Raw genomic sequence first — 7,374 nt, forward strand, 5'->3', positions numbered from 1 at the left:
CCTCATTTATTTAAGGAATGCTAGCCCTTTTTGTAAAGGTCCAGTTGGAAGGACACAAGAAACGGTCTCCAAAACTATTCCCGAAAAGCTAATTCTGAAACTGTAGTTTCCTACTTTGCAACAACTATTTTGCACACGTTTTCCATGGACTTCCCTTGTAATTTCCAGCCAAAATGAATTATCAAAATTAGTTATTTGCATCTGTACTTCATGGTCCATGGCTTCTTTGCTCCATTTTAAGCTTCTATTTCTCTTGAATTGCTTCACGAAATGCCTAAAAAGATAACAAAGTTACAACTGACTTTTTAAAGGAAACAGTTAAGAAAAATGTAAAGAATTGCACATTATAATTGTCACATTTTATGCTCCTATCAGTACCTTGGCTACTTATTGGAGATTTTAACAATGTGATTAACTCAAAGGAAAAAATTGGAGGAAATAATCCCTCCTTTATTTATATGCATAATTTTGTCAACTTTCTGAACAAAATCGATGTTTCTAGCCTTCTCGCAGAAGGCCTTCTTTTCACTTGGTCCAATAAGCATAGAGACCATACTATTATTTTTGAAAGATTAGATAGGGATATTGCCAACCCTGACTGGTTAAGACTATTCCCCAATTCAACTCTTAAGAATCTTCCATTGGTAGGTTCTGACCATAGTCCTATTGTTTTAACTACTTTGGCCTTGAAGGTTGTTCACTCGATTTTCAAATTAGAAGCTATTTGGCTAAATCATACAGATTTTCCTAAATAGCTGAGAACTTACAGAATCACTCTTGATGTTAACCCCTTGAAAATTTTGTTGCTATATTCTTTTCTTTTTTTTATCCCCTAAAGCTAATTGGCTTGCTTTAGGGGATAAAAATGAATAGAATTACTAGAATTAAGAATGATCTTTGGGCTACTGATCAATTTAATATTGGTGATGTCTTTTTGCAAAGTTTTAAAAAAGATTTCATGCTTTTGGTCATCAAATTTGAGCTACTGATATGGATTTTATAAACATTATTGAACCAGTCACACTACTACAGAAATTGAATCAGACAACGGCTAAAAACTATCGTTTGATATGGAGGGTGACTGTGGTCTATCTTGGTGATGTCTGATGAAGGCGCATTTAGGGAACTGTCGTGTGAAGAACTCAACATCCATGTCGACAGGCTCTCGATAGCATTAACTGTTGTGTGAACGTTATTCAAGCAACGGGCAACTTAAGAATCCGTTGTATGATTGCGATTCAAAAGTTGTTTTTGTTTATAACCGTTGTGTGACTGTTATCCACACAACTGTTTTTTCTTAGCATCCGTGATCTGTTTTGAATTCAGATGACAGTTTTTATTTTGTGGCTATTGTAAATAGTGCATATATGACAGAGCATGAAAGCCTAATAGAATGATTCATTTTATTATATATGCTGGAAACTGATATCAAGAATTACCAAACGACAGTTACTCATTAATAATATATATCATATTGTTATAATCCACAGAAATGTACCAAAATGGATTTGACAATGCTAATCTTGTATCCACAAAAGAGTACATCTAATAATACTCCCCTAGCAAAATACATCCAGAAATTTACTTAAGGATTCTAGCTTTGCAAGCTTTGCTGCTCTCATGGCCTCATTGGAGTCACCTTACAAGCTTCCAAGCACTAATATGAACAGGCCTTTTAGGAGCTTTTTGCTCTCTTTATGGAGTTCTAGCTGCATCCCGGAAAATGAATCCTTGAAACCATTTGCACCATAGTTATTGTACACTTCAGGTGTTATGACTTCAACAATGGGATCTTGAGGACTGATTTTTTTGGTTCTGAAACCTAGGACCTCCTTAACCTCTTCGAAAGATGGCTTGCTTTCAGGTGAAGGGATACGACCTCCTCTAATAGCAGCTGATGCGTCCTGCAATTAATTCATTCATATAAGTTCTCAACAGTGAAGTAATATTATCAATTAGTCCCCCAACTACAAATAGTAAGTAGGTTCAGAAAGCTATGAATTTGAATACATGGGAACTACCTATCCATATGCATCAAGTAAATTCAAAGACAGACAATCAGGACTCAGAACTTAGGTTGAGAAAGTTTGACAACATCATACTTGTGAATTCTGTAAAATATATTGGTCTTTCTGCATTTCGCTAAGATAAAGGCCACACAAGTCACTCGAAATACAACTTCCTGTGATTTAATCGACTAAACGAAAATATGTACACTTACTGTGAAGTTATATATTTATATGCATAAGTGATATCCAATTAGGATGATGAGTAGGTTTACATTAGCAGTAATCCCTCATCCTCTGAGTTCCAACTGATATTTCGATAACCATTCCAACAACAATTGAATAGATGCAGAAGTTTCCAGTTGATGTTAAAAGCTGCAACTATCAAACAAATATTACTTTTTGTTAACATTTAACATTGGCGAAATTGGTCCATTAAGACAATGTATAGAAATTGTTCCCATCTGTTAACCCATACGATTCGCTCATCTATGATTAATACAATGTGGAGGATGTGAACTAAACCTGCTGAAAATGGCCATCATGAAGCTCTATTTCGATTGTTTATATAGCCTCCGTTGTTGATAAGAAATATGATGGTATTTTGTCCACATCAGATCATTGCTAAAATGTTATGGGTAGTTACCTGAAAGGAAAGGAAAATACTATTTACAACATGACCTATTTCAAGACAAGTTCCACCTTCTTTAAAAGGTGTTTAACTTTAACATATCTCATTCCCAATTCAAATGGTATACTAAATCATAAAGGAGCTATAATTGTGAACCTACTTATAAGTAGTCACAGCAGCAGTTCTGGATCATGAGGTCACTATCCTCATTTCTTCTAAAGTAGCATTCCAAATTTATGGCTTTATGATCTGAAATGCAGCAAAGAACAAAATAAAAAACATCAACTAAAACTGGGGAAATGAAATGCAGCAATCTGCTCACTATCCTGCCACCTCAGTGGTATACCTACTCTTTGGTTTTTGAATATTTCTTCAAATGACTCACCTGGAGTTAAAGATCACATGGTCACTTAATCACATAGTTACAGACAAGAAAGCAATGAATTGAGTGCATGTCATGCATTAATTTTACCTTGTAAGCATCTTTAGATTTCTTAAAAATACATTTGACATAGTTAGCACGAACAGCATGGTTGTTTTGTACACAGTAGAGCCTAAAAGAAGCATGTGCAAGTTGGAAAGCATCCCATGTATGAGTTGATGAACTGCAATCCAGAAATAAGATCAACTGAAAGTCAAGCCTCTTAAGTACTAGTATAGAATATAGTAGCATAATGAAGTCACGGTTCAGTTTGAAGCATAAGTGAATAACAAGTCCATGTCAAGCTAATTCAAGGAGCTTCCTATTGGCATTTAGTGTTTAAACATTTACATACATATTCGTTCAAACTAAAATTTCTGAAAATGTCTATGCATATTACCAAAAGAATGGAAGATAAGTACCTTTGTACCACTGAAAGTAAAGCATGTCGAAAGTGGGAAGCAGCATAAGTAGAAAATGCATCTTTCTAATATATCACGTAAGGAATTCCCTGCAGATGTAACAATATATAATTACAGGCTTGCCCTGAACAATAACAAAAAGGGCTTAGCAGTTCTGAGAGAAAACTCTCCACCCTTAGTCTTAATGAGCCTCACTACAATTACCTTTGATTGAAGTGCCACTGCCAATTCTTTGCCATTTGGAACCTCCAAATAAACCTGCATATAGAGGTGTGAAATGAGATGACAAACTAAATTAAGAACATTACAAAGAATAGAACAAAAATCATCAACCATCACAAGAGCCCCAAAACCATCACATCCCCTAGTTTACAGCATTGAGACAGGCCTCAATTTCCAACAGCTTCCTGATAAAAAATTCCAACTCTAATCCACCTAGTAGCTAACATTCAAGGAAGCACAAACCAAATCTACTGAGAATGACCAACTCCCAGAACCAAAATCTCTGCAGAAACCTAGCAGCATGCAGTAGTAGCAAGATCTAGAACCCAAAACAGAAGAAAGACCTAACAATGGAAGAATTAACCGACTTTTGTTCACTAAAACAAGCAATTGGGAAAAAAGCCCCCAACTTTGAATCCCAAAAAACTTGAAATTGAGAAAACAACAGAGACCCAGATGAGGAAACATGGCAAAATCAAGAAAGCAGAGAGAAAACTCACCAGCCCAGAAGATTGAAGAACAGAAAAAATTGAAAGATACCCAGATGAGGAAATTGAGGAACTTGAACAACCCAGAAGAGAATGGCAACGAAGAATCACAAAGAAAGCACAGAATATATAGACGAGTTAAAGGTATGAAAAAAGAACCCTAGGCCCGTAAAATCCAAATCCCAAAAAGAAATTCGTATAAAAACCCCAACTTCTAGTTGATGTACTCGTTGCTGCCGTAGTAGCGATTGTCGGGCATGCTCTCAGATCGACGGAGAGGATGACGACCGCTTGGATTACGGTCGGTGATGGCCTTAAGGAGATGGTGAGGGAGAACATCCTCTTCCATGATGCCTTCCGCTTCAACATTTTCCTCTTGAGATTGAAAATTGAAACCCTAGAAAATTGGGGGTTTCGAATTCAGTAATGTAATGGGCGAGTGAAGTGCGAGTGAAGAGCGAGGGTTTGGGAGAGTGAGGTTTTGGCTTTAGGTTTTGTCGAGAGAGTGACGTGCTATCGAGAGTGAGGATTCTGGTTTTGGGTATGTGTCGAGAGAGAGAGTGAGGCGCTGTCGAGAGAGGGTTTTGGTTTTAGGTCCTGTCTTGTTATTTTCTTGCTCTATTGTAAGGGTTTCAAGCCTGCCCCTACCACTTGGGACAAGCCCGATCAATTTAGATAAGTACTCACACAACAGAATTTTATAAAATTGTGGTATGAAATATGAATGCAACCATTTGAATTTGGGGTTTGTCTCCTATCAATTTGACTTCCCTATCTAGGGAGTTGGAGAAAAACAGTGGTGGAAAATTTCCTTCCTTTCTGTTAAACTTACTAATCAGACCACAGTTTTATTATTTCTCGTCGTATGTTCAATACAAGTCAGGGAGAATTTGGGGTTTCATATGGGGTTTGGCACCACTAACATGGTGGGAAACATGCACTACTAGAAAAATCCTCCAATGCACATAGATGACATGCACACGGATATTCACACGGACGTAAATCTGTGTGAAAAATATTGCAATACATACAGATATCTGTGTGAAAAGTATATTCACACAGTCATCTGTGTGAATTATGTTCTAAAAGTGGGGCCGCAAAAATTCACACGGATTTCTGTGTAAATCTCATACGGATTTCAATATGAGTTATGCTGATACACAGATATTCATGTGAAAATTTAATTTAATTTCCGAAAATCCTATATATGTGTCAGAAATTCACACGGATTACCGTGTGAACTAAAATTGATACACCAAAATCCATGTGAATTTCATTTCAAAATAAATAAAAAAATTATTACATAAAATGGTACTCATATTTGACACATTATTTCTTATAAATATCTGGTTTCACACGAATATCCGTGTGAATTTTTTTGTAAAGCTTTTTACAAATCCAAGTTCCATCAAATTACATCATATACGAAAGACAATATCTTCGGCCATATTAGAGAATCTCTCTCTCTCATAGATCTCTCTCTTTGAAGTTCTTTCTGTTAGATCCACATCTCTTCTAATTTCTCTTCTTTTGTTCTTGATAATTGTTATTTGCAGGGCTCTAAAAAACACTAGGTGGTGGTTCGGGACCTAGCGCCTAGAGTCCCGCCTAGGCGGGGACTAGACGTTTTTTTTTTTCAATTTTATTTCTATAATATATAATTATATATATATATATATTTTTTTTTTTAAAGATAATTATGTATATATATAATATCATAATTTATTAATTATTTATTAGCAATCTATTTTATTTCATTGATTAATATTGAGCTAATAAAAGAACAGTATTGATTATTAATAACCAATTCATTGATAATTAATTAACAATCAATTCTAAATCATCATTTTGCTTCTATTCTTCATTTTCTCTTTCGTGTCTCTCTCTCTCTCTCTCTCTCTCGTTTCTCTCTCTCTCTCTCACTGCAGTTCAAAATCTCTCAAAGCTCAACCCACTAATTTCAATTCATTCTTGATTTCTGACCTCTAATTTAAGTTTACCGGTTCAATTCCTCCATAAAGCAAGAGCCTTTTGCTCTTTTGCCTCTTCGCCAAATTTGGCCCCCTTTGTGAAATTAGGGATTAGCTCATCTCAGACGGCTTCCATGGACGCCTCCTACTGGTGCTACACATGCAGCAGAACGATTCAGGTCAGGTACCGGGCTAAGACTCGATCTTTTTAGAACCATGGTTATTTGATTAAGATACCAAATGTTCGTAACTAGCGATTTTGATAAAAAGTTATAATATTTGGAGTTTGTGTTTTTGTAATTGCAGAATACCCATTTGTGGTCTGAAACCCAGGTTGAGAAATCGACGATTCAGGTAATTCGTGCTTATTCATTTGAATTTTATATGAAATTTCGGATTTCCTTCTTGGTTGTTAAATTTTCCCCAATATTGTTAAATCAGAGCTTGTGATTTTGTGACCATCTCTTTCTCAGATCTATCTTTGAATGGATTCAATGATTGATATTCGTAGTTGGGATCTATCTTTCTCAGATCTATCTTTGAAGCTGTGATATATTATTCTAATCAACCTCTGTTGGAGGTGGGTTTTGGAAGAGGACGGGGAGTAAGAGTGGAAAATGGTGGCCATCTGTTGAAGTTCCTTCAAGATCTGCAGAATAATCATGAAGAACAATTATTTTATTTTAAAAAAAAAACATGAAGAACAATTATGACTATAATTTAAATTAAAAGGAGGAATTTAAAAACAAAAAATCTAATTTGAATAATCTTAATTCATTTATTTTGATATATACAAAATAATAATTAGTGAATGGGATAGGAGAACAGCAGGTCCACTACTGGTGGGACCCACCAAATGCATTCATACGGATTTGTTAATCCGTATGAAAATAGTATTAGCAACGCCAGTAATACGTACGGATTATTAATCCGTCGTTGTACCGTGTGTATTGACATTTTCACACGGATTTTCGTGTGGAATACTATGAGTGCACATTGACTTTCATCCGTGTGTGATAGGGAGTTTTTCTAGTAGTGATGGCGTTTAATTTTTTTTAGCGTCACACAACAGTTTTTATCTTAAACGTATTCTGAACTAATTTCTAAATTCAATCACACGACGGACAATTGCATACCGTCGTCTTAAAGGTGTTGTCTGATTCAATTTCTGTAGTAGTGTCATATCGGATTTGGACAATATCATGCTTCTCAAG

At 35.6% G+C, this 7,374-nt stretch overlaps 2 long non-coding RNA genes across 6 annotated transcripts; one reads left to right on the forward strand and one right to left on the reverse strand.

The window, feature by feature from the left end:
• Positions 1-1,435: 1,435 nt before the first annotated feature.
• LOC112196837 lies at positions 1,436-4,841 on the reverse strand. Of its 5 annotated transcripts, none has more exons than XR_002935424.2 (7): positions 3,685-4,841; positions 3,481-3,569; positions 3,110-3,242; positions 2,798-2,886; positions 2,532-2,652; positions 2,282-2,381; positions 1,436-1,904 (listed from the first exon to the last, which is right to left on the reverse strand). It is a non-coding gene; the product is annotated as an uncharacterized LOC112196837 (long non-coding RNA). The 5 variants fall into 5 exon arrangements; XR_002935409.2 differs by having other exon boundaries at positions 2,222-2,381; XR_002935404.2 differs by lacking the exon at positions 2,282-2,381 and adding an exon at positions 2,988-3,022 and having other exon boundaries at positions 3,685-4,840.
• A 1,220-nt stretch (positions 4,842-6,061) lies between these two features.
• On the forward strand, positions 6,062-6,913 carry LOC112187036. Its single transcript, XR_005804477.1, has 3 exons — positions 6,062-6,339; positions 6,467-6,514; positions 6,692-6,913. It is a non-coding gene; the product is annotated as an uncharacterized LOC112187036 (long non-coding RNA).
• The last annotated feature ends 461 nt before the right edge of the window (positions 6,914-7,374 follow it).

The sequence above is a fragment of the Rosa chinensis genome, chromosome 1 (genome assembly GCF_002994745.2).
Source record: "Rosa chinensis cultivar Old Blush chromosome 1, RchiOBHm-V2, whole genome shotgun sequence".
NCBI classification, from domain to species: Eukaryota; Viridiplantae; Streptophyta; class Magnoliopsida; order Rosales; family Rosaceae; genus Rosa; species Rosa chinensis.